Consider the following 13,399-nt stretch of genomic DNA (forward strand, 5'->3'; position numbering starts at 1 on the left):
ACCCCCTCCTCAGTTTCCATTGTAATCACTATATCAACCCAGAATTAATTGTTATCTTTGCCTTTATAAGTACCCCTCTCCTTTCACTCAGAGCTGCAAGGTTTTAAGAGACATGAGTCCCCCTGTATGGTGCCAGCTTAATAAACTCCAATAAATTTGGCTATGTCTGGATGTCCTCTTATTTCTCACTGAGTATATTATAACAGGATCACTGACCTAAAACAAAAATGGGAAACCAAATTTCTAGGTCTAGAAAGCTGAAGAAGGGAGCAAAAGAAATTCCTCCCGATATTCCCTTAGGTTGTCCCTCAGGTGCTGGGACCAGCTTGGCATGAACATGTTTCTTTCAGTGGGGAAGGCTGTGGATTAGAAATAGATGCAATAACAAACACACAAAGACACACAGGTATAGAAAAGTGAGAATTGGGTGGGCATAGCTTCTCTGATGGAGAAGTTGCGACCAGAACCAGCCTCAGGTTTATTCTTTTAAAGAGAAGGAAATGGGGGGAAGGGAAAATGGGATGCAAAGGGAATGGGGAAGAAGTGGAATGCAAGGGAGAATATGGGAGGAGGATTTGGAATGCAAATCCAGTTGTTTTGGGATGTAAGTAGTCTGAAGATGTGTAAATGATTGGCGCCATATAATTTCTCTGATCCTTTTTTGGGAGACAATCTGATAAACACATGTGACTTTTTTTAGCCCATTCAGGGGTATTAGATATCAACAACAACAGGGAGACATTTGACAACAGGCAGATACTGCTTTCGTATGCAGATGCTTCTCAATAGCCCTGCTAGAGTAGCTTACAGAAGTGAGTTTCTGCATGCATCTATAGGCCACATGTTTTTACCACATGTTTTCAGATGGACTGCTCTCCACACTTGGAGAATGTTAAAATACTGGGAAAGTCATTACTGACAAGAGAGTAAGAAGAAACAGAAAATTGGTAACACTGTTGTTTTATTTAGACCAAGGAACAAATTGATCTGCCATAGGATGGGAGAGTGTTGAGCTGCATTGTGAATGAAGTTCTTGGTTCTTGGGGTCCAGATCACTAAAATTAGCGACCTGTCCCTAGTCACGAAATAAAGCCACAACCACAATAAAAGTAGGTAGAAAAGAGAATTTAATAGGAAAGAAAGATTTTAGAAAAGAAGTACACCCAAAAGACTCTTGGGTGGGCAGATTGCCAGGTGGCAACTGCATTTGGAACTGGTTAGGTGTTATTTTTATTACCAGAAGTGATCATGAATATTTATCAGTGGGAGGTCTGTCACTCTATCTATGTCCTTTGTTTGAAATTGGAGGGCTTTCTCCTGCGCTTGTGCATCTCTCTCACAGGTAAAGAATTTGAGGAATTTGGTTATCTAACTGAGCATGCCCATTGTGAGCCAGGATGTTTAATTAGGATAGGCTGCTCAATTAGTTTATTGTCCCAGTGGGAATCAGGACATTGACCAAAATGTTTGGGTGGGTCTTTTTGTATTCAAGAGGGATGATAATCGGGAAATTTACAATCATCCCTATGTGTCTTCCTCAGGTACCAAGGAAGGAAAAATGGTATTTGCCTCACCTCCCTGGTCCAGGGGCTAGGTGGGAAGAAGGCATCTCAGGGATCTGGTTGTAACTCTTGATAAATTGTGATTAATGTGACGTGTGTCCTTCTGCTATTCTCTTAGGGCTTCCTGCTCATGACTGACTAACTGTCTATCACAGATCAACTTTCAGTCTTTTGGCCACAATTTGGCTCAGATGAAGTCTGGGTCTGTCAGGCCCTCTTCCTTTGTGTTAAATGATAAATCCTCATCTTTCCAGTGAGGCAGGAAATGGCCAGCCAATGGCCTGCAATATAGAAGATAATCAGCATAGCTCAGTAGCTGAAGGCCAGCTAAGGAGGGAGGTCACCACACTCCAAGGACAAGGATATAATTGTATTTTGAATTCCTTATGATCTGTAACTATTGCAGCCTCCCCCCCACCCCCACGCCATCCATCACCTATGCCTATGTGCTTATCCTGCTGACCTCCCCATTAGAAACCAATATAATCTGGGGCCAGCAGTTAACGCAATGGCTATGTCGCTGGACTCCTGCATCGTTGACCGTGGTTTGAGTCCCGGACTCGGTGATTTAAACTCACGTCGGGAGTGTGTGCGTGCGTGCCCAAGATCCCGAGAGGAGAATGAAGGAGAAGGGATTGCGGTGTGGCCATCCCCCCTGGGGGGGTGATTTCTCACTTTCTATCTCTCTGTCTCTCTCTGTCTGTCTGGCGAGTGCACGTGCCCTATAGCAAAAACCTCTCCAAAAATAAATAAATAAATAAAAAGAAACCAACATAATCTCTTACCCCACCCCAAATTGAGGCCCAGAGCTTGGAGTCTGAGCTCCTTTGGGTCCACTAGTGTAATAAACCCAAGTTCTCCTGCACTCCGAGTGGCATTTGTTTTCTTGGCATTCTGTTTTCGCAGCATTTCTGGTTCCTTGACCAGGAGACAAACCATGCTGGGCCCTTGAGCCACCAGGCCAGCAGAGGGGATCTGCTGGGATGGAAGGGCTCTGGAGCAGAATGAAGGGGTGCCACCCAGTCTTTCCTCAGATCTTTCTTCATCAGGGGCCCTGACATTCCACAGCACCCAACTCTGGCTGAACTCAAAAGGATAGACAGACCAACTCACTGGAAGACATCTCAGGATCTGGTAATCTGGTGTTTGGTAAGTCCTTGGGGACACTGGACTCAGTCAGGACCTCCAGGTGTGGCAGAAGAGGAGATTCAATCACCCTCCTGTGGCCAGAGGACCACCAGGTAGGGATTTCCAAAAGGGAAGAGGCACTGTTTTTAACTTCTGGAATTAAAGGTGTATGAGTGTGAGTGTGTTTGTCTGTGCCGCTCCACAGTTTCCAGCTACGGAGTCTATTTGGGTCCTAACCTGTTTCTGTGGCAACTTCATATGGCTCAGGGCATTGCCCAGCACTGGAAGACTGACTAAGTCTTCCCCTGCATGCTGGGCCTGGGTCAGGGGTTTCTCTGGAGAATATAGTGTCTAAGTAACCTCAGGGAGATAGGCTTTTATAATCCTAATGTATTATGTCTCTAAGGGAATTCACAAAGAGAATGTACTCTTACAGGTAAAAGTTTCTGATAATGCAATCATTTAACTGGGTAAAAATTTCCATTCTCTATGGAGAATCTGGTTCGTTTTCTGAACTAATAAGCCAAGGATTAAGCAGAACCAGAATTAACCAAAAGTAGGGAGATGCTTGACAAAATTGCATACTAAATAGCCAATGCAATGCACCTAAAGTAAAGAGGTAAAGCTGGTATAAAAGAATATAACTACAATGTTAAGCATAGACTCGTGGAGAGCATGGCTGCTTGGTCCTTCCTGAGTCCTCCTTTTAGTTCTCATTATTAACTTGATGTATTTTAAGTATTCTATTGGTCTTTAGATTTAACAGGAATGAAAAATATTGAGTGGGTTTATTAATAAGATTGTTCAGTTATACATTGAGAAATTTGTTAAACTAGTTTTTGTTATTATTATTTGTTTGGACATGTTCATAAGCTACTGATATATGCTGAAAATTGAAACTCTAATCAATCTGAATATATGTAATTCTATTAATACATAAAAGTTTACTAGCTTGATAGCTCTTCTGGGAAATATCAAATTCCCCAAGGTGAGGGACAGGCATTCAGGTAGCCCTCTAACAAAGGTGCCAGAACTGGCTTTGGAGAAGCCCCAGTACTGGGGACAAAGAGCTAGAGAACCTCTGTTCAGGAACTTAGTAGTGACAGTCTCAAGGCATGGGTTGGGACAAATTAAGGTTGGATATCCTAGCTACCTTTTCCCTTCCTGCCTCCTCACATTCCCTAAGCTCCCCCATTGGGTTCTCCATTTGGCTACATTCTCAGAGACCGGGATCAGGAGGTTTAGCTATAAAAATAAAAGTTTAAATAAAAATTGCATTCTCCAGCTAGAGTTTTTGTATAATAGATGAGGCAGATGCTTCGTAAAACCTACAAACTGGGCTCCACCTCCAGGTAGTACTCAGCCTCTTCTTACAGGATCTATAAGAGCCTAGGTCCTCTTCTTAGTACAGAATTTCTCACAGAACAGAACAGATATAGAAAAGTTCTTAGGTAACTCAAAAAATTGTTATAAAAAATTGACAAATTCACCGGAGCCCTTGATTTAACTTAAAAGGCACCTAATAGTCACTTGTAGAAATGAGATATTGGTAGCCTCAACATGGATCTACTTCAGTAACTTCCCCCAAGGGCAGGATTTGGAAACAGCTCTGATCAGAACTTCTGCCTGAGAAATGATTGTTTCCAATGTGGGCAGCCCAGGCATTGGACAATGCCCATGATTGACATCTTCATGTTCCCCACTGGGGCCTTGTCCCTAATGTGGAGTTGAGAATGGCTATTTTATACCAGCTTTACCTCTTTACTTTAGGTGCATTGCATTGGCTATTTAGTATTGGCTATTTAGTATTCATTCTCAACTAAAGAAGAGAATGCCTTGAACTCTGAAGGGAGCTCAGAACTTCTAAAGTCCATGCTGGCCTCTGAAATTGAGGATTGATGTGGCCCAAGACCCCAAAGGCTCCCCTTGGACATCTGGTGATGTCACTGGACAGCCTCAGTTAATCCTTAAAGTGACAAATAAGAATTAAAATTTGTTTAATAATTTCTGTCTAGATCAGATGTTAAGGTTGTTCCTAAAAATACACTCATACGAGTGAAAACAAAACAAAACAAAACAAGGGAAAGCAATAGCGAACAGGTTGGCTGACCACACACAAGAGAGGGAATTATGAGACCTAGCCAGGGGAGACACCTGTACCAGTAACTAGAATGCTGTTGTTGCCAGCTGTGCAGCAATGTCAGCAGCAGATATGTAACCTGTGCCAGAAACAACATCCAGCAGAAGCCAAGTCAGTTCTCAGGAGTCCAGGCTATCGAAACCTCCCCTTACAATTCCACTTAGGAGTGGACTTTACTGAAGTCAATCCATATCAAGGCTACCAATATCTGTCAGTACTAGACTGTATCTATTTATGCTGGGTTGAGGCATTCTCTACCTGAACAGAAAAGGCTCATAAAGTGGCCAAGGCATTGCTTGAAAAAATTATCTCTTGGTATAAGCTGCTGTTGACTATAGATAGGATCTGATATTGGGCCTGCCTTTGTCTCTGAAATCACTCAGACAGTGGCAAAGACCTTGTGAAATAGAAACTCTATACTATCTTCCATCCACAAAATTCAGGGAAAGTTGAACACATAAACTGGACCCTCAAAATCTCTTTACAGTTTTGCCAGGAAACAAGGATGACTTGGTTGGCCCTGTTATCTTTAGTTCTCTCCTTTGGGTCTGTTGTAGCCCTGAGATCCAGCTACTCTCCTTTTAAAATTCTGTTTAGATGTTCTCCTCCAGTCATTTTTAAGCCAAAAGGACACAATAGACAGATAGGTGAGCTAAACCTGTCCCAACACTTACAAACTCTGGGGTGTGTTCTTTTTTTATTTTTTATTTTTGAGAGGTTCTCGCTATAGGGTGCGTGCACTTGCCAGACAGACAGAGAGAGACAGAGGGACAGAAAGCGAGAAATCACCCCCCAGGGGGCATGGTCACGCCGCAATCCCTTCTCCTCCATTCTCCTCTCCGGATCTTGGGCACACACGCACACTCACCCGGCGTAAGTTTTAAGCCACCGGGTCTGGGACACGAACCGTGGTCGACTACGTGGGAGTCCAGCGACATAGCCATTACGCTAACTGCTGGTTCCCTGGGGTGTGTTCTTTGACACATAGCACAACACTTTGTGGCCATTCTGGGTGTTCCGTAAATGCTTAAGGTACAGAGAAACAGTAAGGAAATCTCTTTTATCTGGTAATTCAGTCATTAGATAAGATAATACTAGTTGATAGAGGACTAGTTCAGTTTTACTTTTCTTCAAAGAAAAACACCTTAAATAAATAGCTTGGTTTTCCATAAGTATCTCAAAACAATGGTTAAACAAAAATTGGATAAATATAAATGGAGTCAATGTTTGTAATCAAACTTGTCTGTTAAATTAAGCAATATTAATGAAATGTTTAAATTATTTCTAAATATTAAAGCATTAGTTATTAAGTAAAATTTTAAGTGTATTCACTTAGGCATCTTAATACAGTATAAGAAAGCTTAGTATAATTGAATCTGTAAGCAGTTGTGTTGTAAAAGATATTATAGATGAAACTAAATAAATATAACAGCTAGAAAAGAGGAGGCCATCCAGCCAGTCTAGATAGGGCCCTACATGGTTGTACTGGTCACTCCTACTGCTATTAAAAATTACTCTGTGAATCTATCACACCAGTCAAGAGGTCTGCCTTCATAGACCCACCAGGGCCTTGGGCTGTAAAAACAAACCAAAAAAGAGATGATACTTCAGAAACAAGGGAGCAACAGTCCTGCTCTAATCACTCTGACTCCAGAGGCTGACTAGTCTGTGAATGGCAGAAGCTTGAGGAACCTACAACCCTGCTTTGATCAGTCTGGAAGATGACTAATCTACATACGCCAGAAGACTGATCATACATCACCTGGGGAAGGTACACATGAGCTGCCCTGAGTGCTCCCAGACTGTTTGTAATCATCCCTGATCCTAACTCTTTGCTATGATCACTTTAGTTTTTGCTGTAGGCCTGGTTGCAACAGCTCCCCCTGATTGGAAATGGTATGAGAAGCTCCTGTGAGTGTTTTCCTAGCTTTCATGTGTGGGAGGTTTCATCACAATTCAGTCCCTCTATGTTAAGAAAGCCCTTCAATCATAATCTCTGTTACTGTAACCATCCTATTTCTTGCTGAGAGCCATCCCCACATATCCAGGGCTGGATGCCAGCCTGTTCAGAATATATGATGACACTCAGGGTGGGTGGGAAAACACTTAAGAAACCTCCTAGGCCTCCCACCCCTTGTCTTTGTGTGAACTGACCAGTTGGTGTTCACAGCTGAAATGTTTGTCCAGGCAGCACGTTAAGATCATAAAAAGACTCACAAATGCTCCTATGGCAACGAAGTATACTGGGTAGCCCAATCAAAGGGGAGGCTCTGCCTATTCCTGGGAGAGGAATGCTGGTTTAATGGCATCGTTAGAAACATGGTCCAACAACTTCATGACCAGACAGGGTGATGCAGATTCATGGGAAGGTTGGAGCAGCCTTTGGTAGTGGGCTCCCTGGCTGCTGTCCCCACTAGACCCCCTCTTAATAGTGCTCCTAATCTTAACCTCTGGGTCACGCATATTAAATCTCATGACCAGATTCATCTCCTCCAGGAGAGAAGCCATTAAATAGCAGATGCTGGTTGCAACCAGGACAGTGTACTGACCGATTAACTCTCCTTAACAGATGTTTGAGGAGACTCCAGAGGGGGAAATGAGGCAGAAAATAGCCAGGCAGGCCGCCTGTAATATAGTAGATAAGCAGCACAGCTCAGCAGCTGAAGGCCAGCTAAGGAGGGGAGGTCGTCATGCTCCAAGGACAAGGAAAGCTGTATTCTGAATTCCTTATGGTCTGTAACTGTTGCAGCCTTCCCTGTACCATCCATCACCCATGCCTATGTGCTTATCATGTTGACCTTCCCTGTTAGAAACCAATATAACTTCTTACCCTATTCCAAATTGGGGTCCAGAGCTTGGAGTCTGAACTCCTCTGGGTCCTCTGTAATAAACCTGAGTCTCCTACTCTCTGAGTAGAGTTTGTTTTTTTGGTAGTCTGTTTCTGCAACACCAGCAGGGAATAGATTATGCTTTATATCTTCTATATAATCTATACATGGGAATAAGTCTCGTGTTTCCTCTTAAAACCAAGGGAGAAAACACCCAAGAAAGAATATTGGAACCCTCTGTCCTACTTTTCTTCTCCTTATGCTCCACAGAATGGGAGACAAGAGGGCCCTAGGCAGACTGAGTGTTCATATCCCCATGTGGAGTCCAAAACCTTGGCCCCCACACCTTCTTCTATGGAACAAATTCAAACAATGGAGTAGAGACCTTAAAAAATTTCCTCTCACATCAGGGGCTCCTGAGGAAACCTTCAAAATTTTTCCCTTGGAAGTCCTACGGGGCAAGGAGAGATCAGATTTGTGAATGCCCCCTTCATAAGGATCAATGTTAGACATTTTAAGAAAAAAATGATCAACTGGACTGGTCTGAGAAGTATTTTATGTTGGGTAAATTCTCTTTACGAGCCAAACAATGTATAGCGATTGAATGTTAAAAACATAATAAAAATATATATTAAAAAGTTATAATAATCTGAAAAAAAATGATGAAAAGCTATTTGCTGTTGCTGATGTGGATAATAATGTTTTAGTTTTGACTGATATGCATAGTAATCGTGTTGAAACAAGAAATGTTATACACTGTAAAGGGATATGTGATTAAATGTAATATAAAAATAAATAAAAAATAAATAAATGAAATGGTTATTAGAAGAACCCCCACCCCCCCAGTCTGGCAGACCAACTTGCCCAAGTCTTATGGTCCAGCTATTATACTTGTGCTAAGTTGATGTCTGTAATGAACATTTTCATTATAGAGGTGACTATGTCCATCTGGGAGAGACAACACCCTCCTGGATAGGAGGTCTTGCCCATGGAAAAAAAGACCCCAAATTTGAACCCCCAATGGAACAATTAATGATCCAAAAGATAGGGCCTGAATACAAGACCTCATAGAATTAATAATCAGAGGAATTAAGGAATCCACCCAAAGTTACGAAATATTTCCAAGGCCTTTGAGAGTCAACAAGAAAAAGAGAAAACTCCCTCTGCCTTTTTACAGAGGCTCAGAGACCAAATGAAGAAATACTCCAGGTTAGACCCAGAAGACCCAATGGGATAGGGTCTCTTGAAAGTCAGTTTGGTTACTAATAGCTGGTTTGATATTACTAAGAAGTTACAAAAACTAGATAGTAGGAATGAAAAAAAAAAACCAATTGAAAAACTACTCAGGAAGCCCCAAAAGATGCTTGTAAAGAGGGAAGAAGAAAAGGAAAAACAGAAAGCAAAGATCATGATATCCACAGTAGGAAAAAGTAGTTAAAAAGAATCTGGATTCCAACTTTCCTCACTGGGAATGAATAAATCCTCCAGTCAAGGGACCAAAGGGGCTTCATAGAGAAAAATCCCAAACTAGCAATGGGTGCTGCAAATGTGGAACACACAATTTTAAAAATGATTGCCCTGAATAGAAGAAGAAAAAAGTGATTCTCCTCATAACTCTTGATGAAGATTAAGGAAGTCAGGGGTTCCCCTTAGCAATGTCCCACCAAGAACCCTTGATAAACTTAATAGTGGGACCTAAGCAATATGAAATAATACTTTTTCTATTTTTAGAGATTTTTTTTCTATAAGGTATGTATGTCACCAGAGAGACACATACACACAGAGAAAGTATCACCCCCTGGGGGGAATGGCTATGCCACAATACCTTCTCCTCCAGTCTCCTCTTGTGATTTTGGGTACACATATATATGCACCTGGCATGAATTTCTTGTGTCCCCCCACCCCAGAGTTTTTTTTCCTATAGGGCGCTCACCAGAAAGAGAGAGACAGAGAGACAGAAAGCGAGAAATCATCCCCGGGCAGAGAGACAGAAAGCGAGAAATCACTCCCGGGCGGGGGGGATGGCCACGCCTCAATCCCTTCTCCTCCGTTCTCCTCTTGGGATCTTGGGCACGCACATACACACACTCCTGGCATGAGTTTAAGCCACCGGGTCTGGGACTCAAAGCGCGGTCGACTACGTGGGAGTCCAGTGACATAGCCATTACGCTAACTGCTGGTCCCACCCTATACTTCTGACCCTATACTTTAACTACCTAAACAGGAACCTAGGGTGGCATCCTGATCCACTTACTGAGTATATGGGCTGGGAACAGGTATCACAGGAAGAGATCCTGTGGGGCAATTTACTTTCAGAATAATTATAAACAAAACCGTAAGTACTCTTGAGTCAACATTGGATTCCAAAGAACAATACAATCTTCTCAGTAATTATCCCAAGAGGGTGACAATAAGTGAAATAAAAGATTTGAGGCAGGCTCTGGAGCCTGAGACAGGATATTGTGAAATGTTAAATATAGCTAATTAACAAATACATTACCTCAGATAGTTATCATTATTGTAGTGACAGTACCTATTATCCACTCCCTTTAAAATTTTAAAAATATATCATCATTAACCACAGTCACATTGCTATAAAATAAGTCTCTGGAAAGTTTTTCCTTTTATTTAAATGTAATAATTTATACTTTGATCAAGAATTTCTCTCTTGGGACCAGCAGTTAGCGTAATGGCTATGTCGCTGAACTTCCACGTAGTTGACTGCAGTTCGAGTCCCGGACCCGGTGGCTTAAACTCACGCCGGGTGCGTGTGCGTGTGCGTGTGTGCCCAAGATCCCGAGAGAGAATGGAGGAGAAGGGATTGCAGCGTGGCCATCCCCCCTTGGAGGTGATTTCTCGCTTTCTGTCTCTCTGTCTCTCTCTGTCTGTCTGGCCTGCGCACGCGCCCTATAGCAAAAACAAATAAAAAAAAAAAAAAAAAAAGAATTCCTCTCTTCCCCTTAAAGCCCTTCCTTAGCTTCTGATAACCTTTACTTTTCTCTCCACTTCTATGAATAAGCTTTTTTAGATTTCACATGTGAATGAAATCTTGTGATATTTGTGTTTTTGTGCCTGACTTATTTCACTTATTGTATGCTTTTCACATTCATCCATGTTGAAAATAACAGGATTTCATTCCTTTGTTTTATGTAACTGAATAGTATTCCTTTGTGTATATCTAATACATTTTCTTCCATTTATTTATTGATGGGTACTTTAAATAATTCCATATCTTGGCTACAGTAAATAGTGCTAAAATAATTATAGTGTACAAATATCTCTTCAACATACCAATTTTATTTCCTTTGACTATAGGAACTGAAAGATCATATGGTGGTTTTATTTTTAATTTTTTTGAAAAATACCTACACTGTTTTCTTTAATGGCTATACTAAGTTACATTCTTACCAACAGAGTGTAAACGTTACCTTTTCTTTACACCCTTGCCAACACTTGTTATCTTTTAAAAATATGTATATTCTTATTTACATTTAATCAGTGTACATGTGTACGGCATATAAAATGATTTTTTTCAAGCTTGAATGAAGTGTATGTTAGTCTAGTCAAAAATATTACCATATACATTATTATCACCAGTTAATTTTTTTTTTAAGATTTGCTAATGTGCATTTAATCACCAGGGGACTGAAGACGCCTAGGCTTTTATTCTATAATGTTTCTAAGGCTGTGTCCATTAAATGCAGACAAAAAAGGAAGAAGTCTTGGCAGAACAGCAGAAGTGATGCACACTTTATGGTCAGATTGATTTAAAAAGTATTCATGGCATATAGGCTAGCCCATGCTCTAGCTGTTTCAATGGCTTGGGCTTTGTTGGTCTTCCACTGTTTTGCTATATCATTTTCTAATGGATCATCTGGATTAGGAGCACTTAACGAAGCCTGGATTGATAGCAGAACTATGTGGATCTGCAGTGCTGGGGACCACTTATCATTCAAAATATCTAAACATATTTTTCCCAACTTGTTTACTTTAGGATGATAAATCTTGTCCATGAAACGTACTTTAGGGGTTTCCATTGGGTATTCTGGAAGGAATAAAGTTTAAAAGTCCCTCCCTCAAAGGGGAATCCTGGGGGCCAGCAATAACCACTTGAAAATAAATGGAGTTGCTCTAATCTGGTTCTGCTTTAATGCCAGGAACAGGTTCTACCAGCAAACTCTGGATTTCCTTGATGATCCTGTGGGGCAGCCCAGCCATCTTGTCAGACCCTGAATTTGTCCTCTGGTCTCATCCAACTTTTCATTTTTATGTCTTAAAACATGTTTTTACACTGATTCCCTCCCTCCCATTACCTGCTCCATCCTATAGTGTTTCTAGTATCTAAAGTTGGTTTCTCTACTTTTTACCTCCTAATCTCTCAGAGTACAGACATTTGGTATATATTAAGTGGGAATATATTGGGTTGTCACAGACATGGTGCATTTTGCATAGAAAAATACATCATCATTTTTTCGACAACCTAATACAATGCCTTTTTTTCACAGTCTAGCTTGCTTTGCTCAGCATTAAATCTTTCATATTTGTCCACTTTGTATCAAATGTCAGGCTCTCATTGTTATTTTTATAACAGTAGTATTCTATAGTGTATATGTGCCACAGTTTTTCAATTCATTCATCTGCTCTTTGATATCTGTGTTGGTTCCATATCTTAGCAATGATTAATAATGCTGCAATAAACATGGATGCACAAGTGTTTTTTCAATTGAGGATTTTCCTATCCTTTGAGTAGGTACTCAAAATAGAATTACTACACCATGATCCCAAGAGAAGACAAGGACATAACAAAAAAAGAAAACTATAGCTCAATACCCCTGATGAATATAAATGCAAAAATTTTCAACATGATACTAGCAAATCATATCCAACAATACATGAAAAAGATTGTACACCATGACCTGATAGGCTTTATTCCAGGGATGCAAGTGTGGTTCAACACATGCAAAACAATAAATGTAATACATCACATTAACAGAAGGAAAATAAAAACCTTATGAACATACTAATCAATACAGAAAAACAAATATTTCAAAATTATAACATTCTTCATGGTTAAGACAATGGCACAGAAGGGACATTTCTTAATGTAATGATAGCCAGATATGACAGACCTATAACTAACATCTTATTGAATAGGGAAAGGCTGAAAGCTGGAATAAGACAAGTGGAACAAGACAAGGCTGTCCACCTTCTCTACTATTTTTAAACAAAATACTAGAAACCTTAGCCACTGCAATTAGACAAGAGAATAAAATACAAGACATTCAAGTAGGAAAGGAAGTAAATTTCTCTCTATTAGCAGATGACATAGAAAATCCAAAAGACTCCACAAAACGAACTCCAGGAAATGATCAATGAATAGAGTAAAGTGGCAGGATACAAAGTCATACAAATATCAATAGTTTTTTAATATACCAACAATGAGCAGACTTAAAATTGAAGAAAGGAATCCCATTTACAATAGCCACACGCAAGTGAACATAAGGTATTTAGGAATAAACTTAGCCAAAGAAGTAAGAGACCTTTACAAGGAAAACTATGGAAAACTGAAAAGAGAAATAGAAAATGATACACTAAAGTGGAAAAACAGATCTCCTCCTTCCCCTTGCTTCATGCCATTGGATTTCTCTGTATCCCAATCATAGTCCAGAGCTTGCCACTGTGAGTGAAAGTGACAAAACTGCAGAGAATGCCACACTCATGTCCCTCTGCCCACCCTTAAA

General features: G+C 40.6%; 1 pseudogene; it reads right to left on the reverse strand.

The window, feature by feature from the left end:
• Window positions 1-11,425: 11,425 nt before the first annotated feature.
• Window positions 11,426-11,876, reverse strand: LOC102468699 (ubiquitin-conjugating enzyme E2 N-like; annotated as a pseudogene).
• Window positions 11,877-13,399: the final 1,523 nt, after the last annotated feature.

The sequence above is a fragment of the Tupaia chinensis genome, unplaced genomic scaffold (assembly GCF_000334495.1).
Source record: "Tupaia chinensis unplaced genomic scaffold, TupChi_1.0 Scaffold143563_1, whole genome shotgun sequence".
Classification (NCBI taxonomy): Eukaryota; Metazoa; Chordata; class Mammalia; order Scandentia; family Tupaiidae; genus Tupaia; species Tupaia belangeri.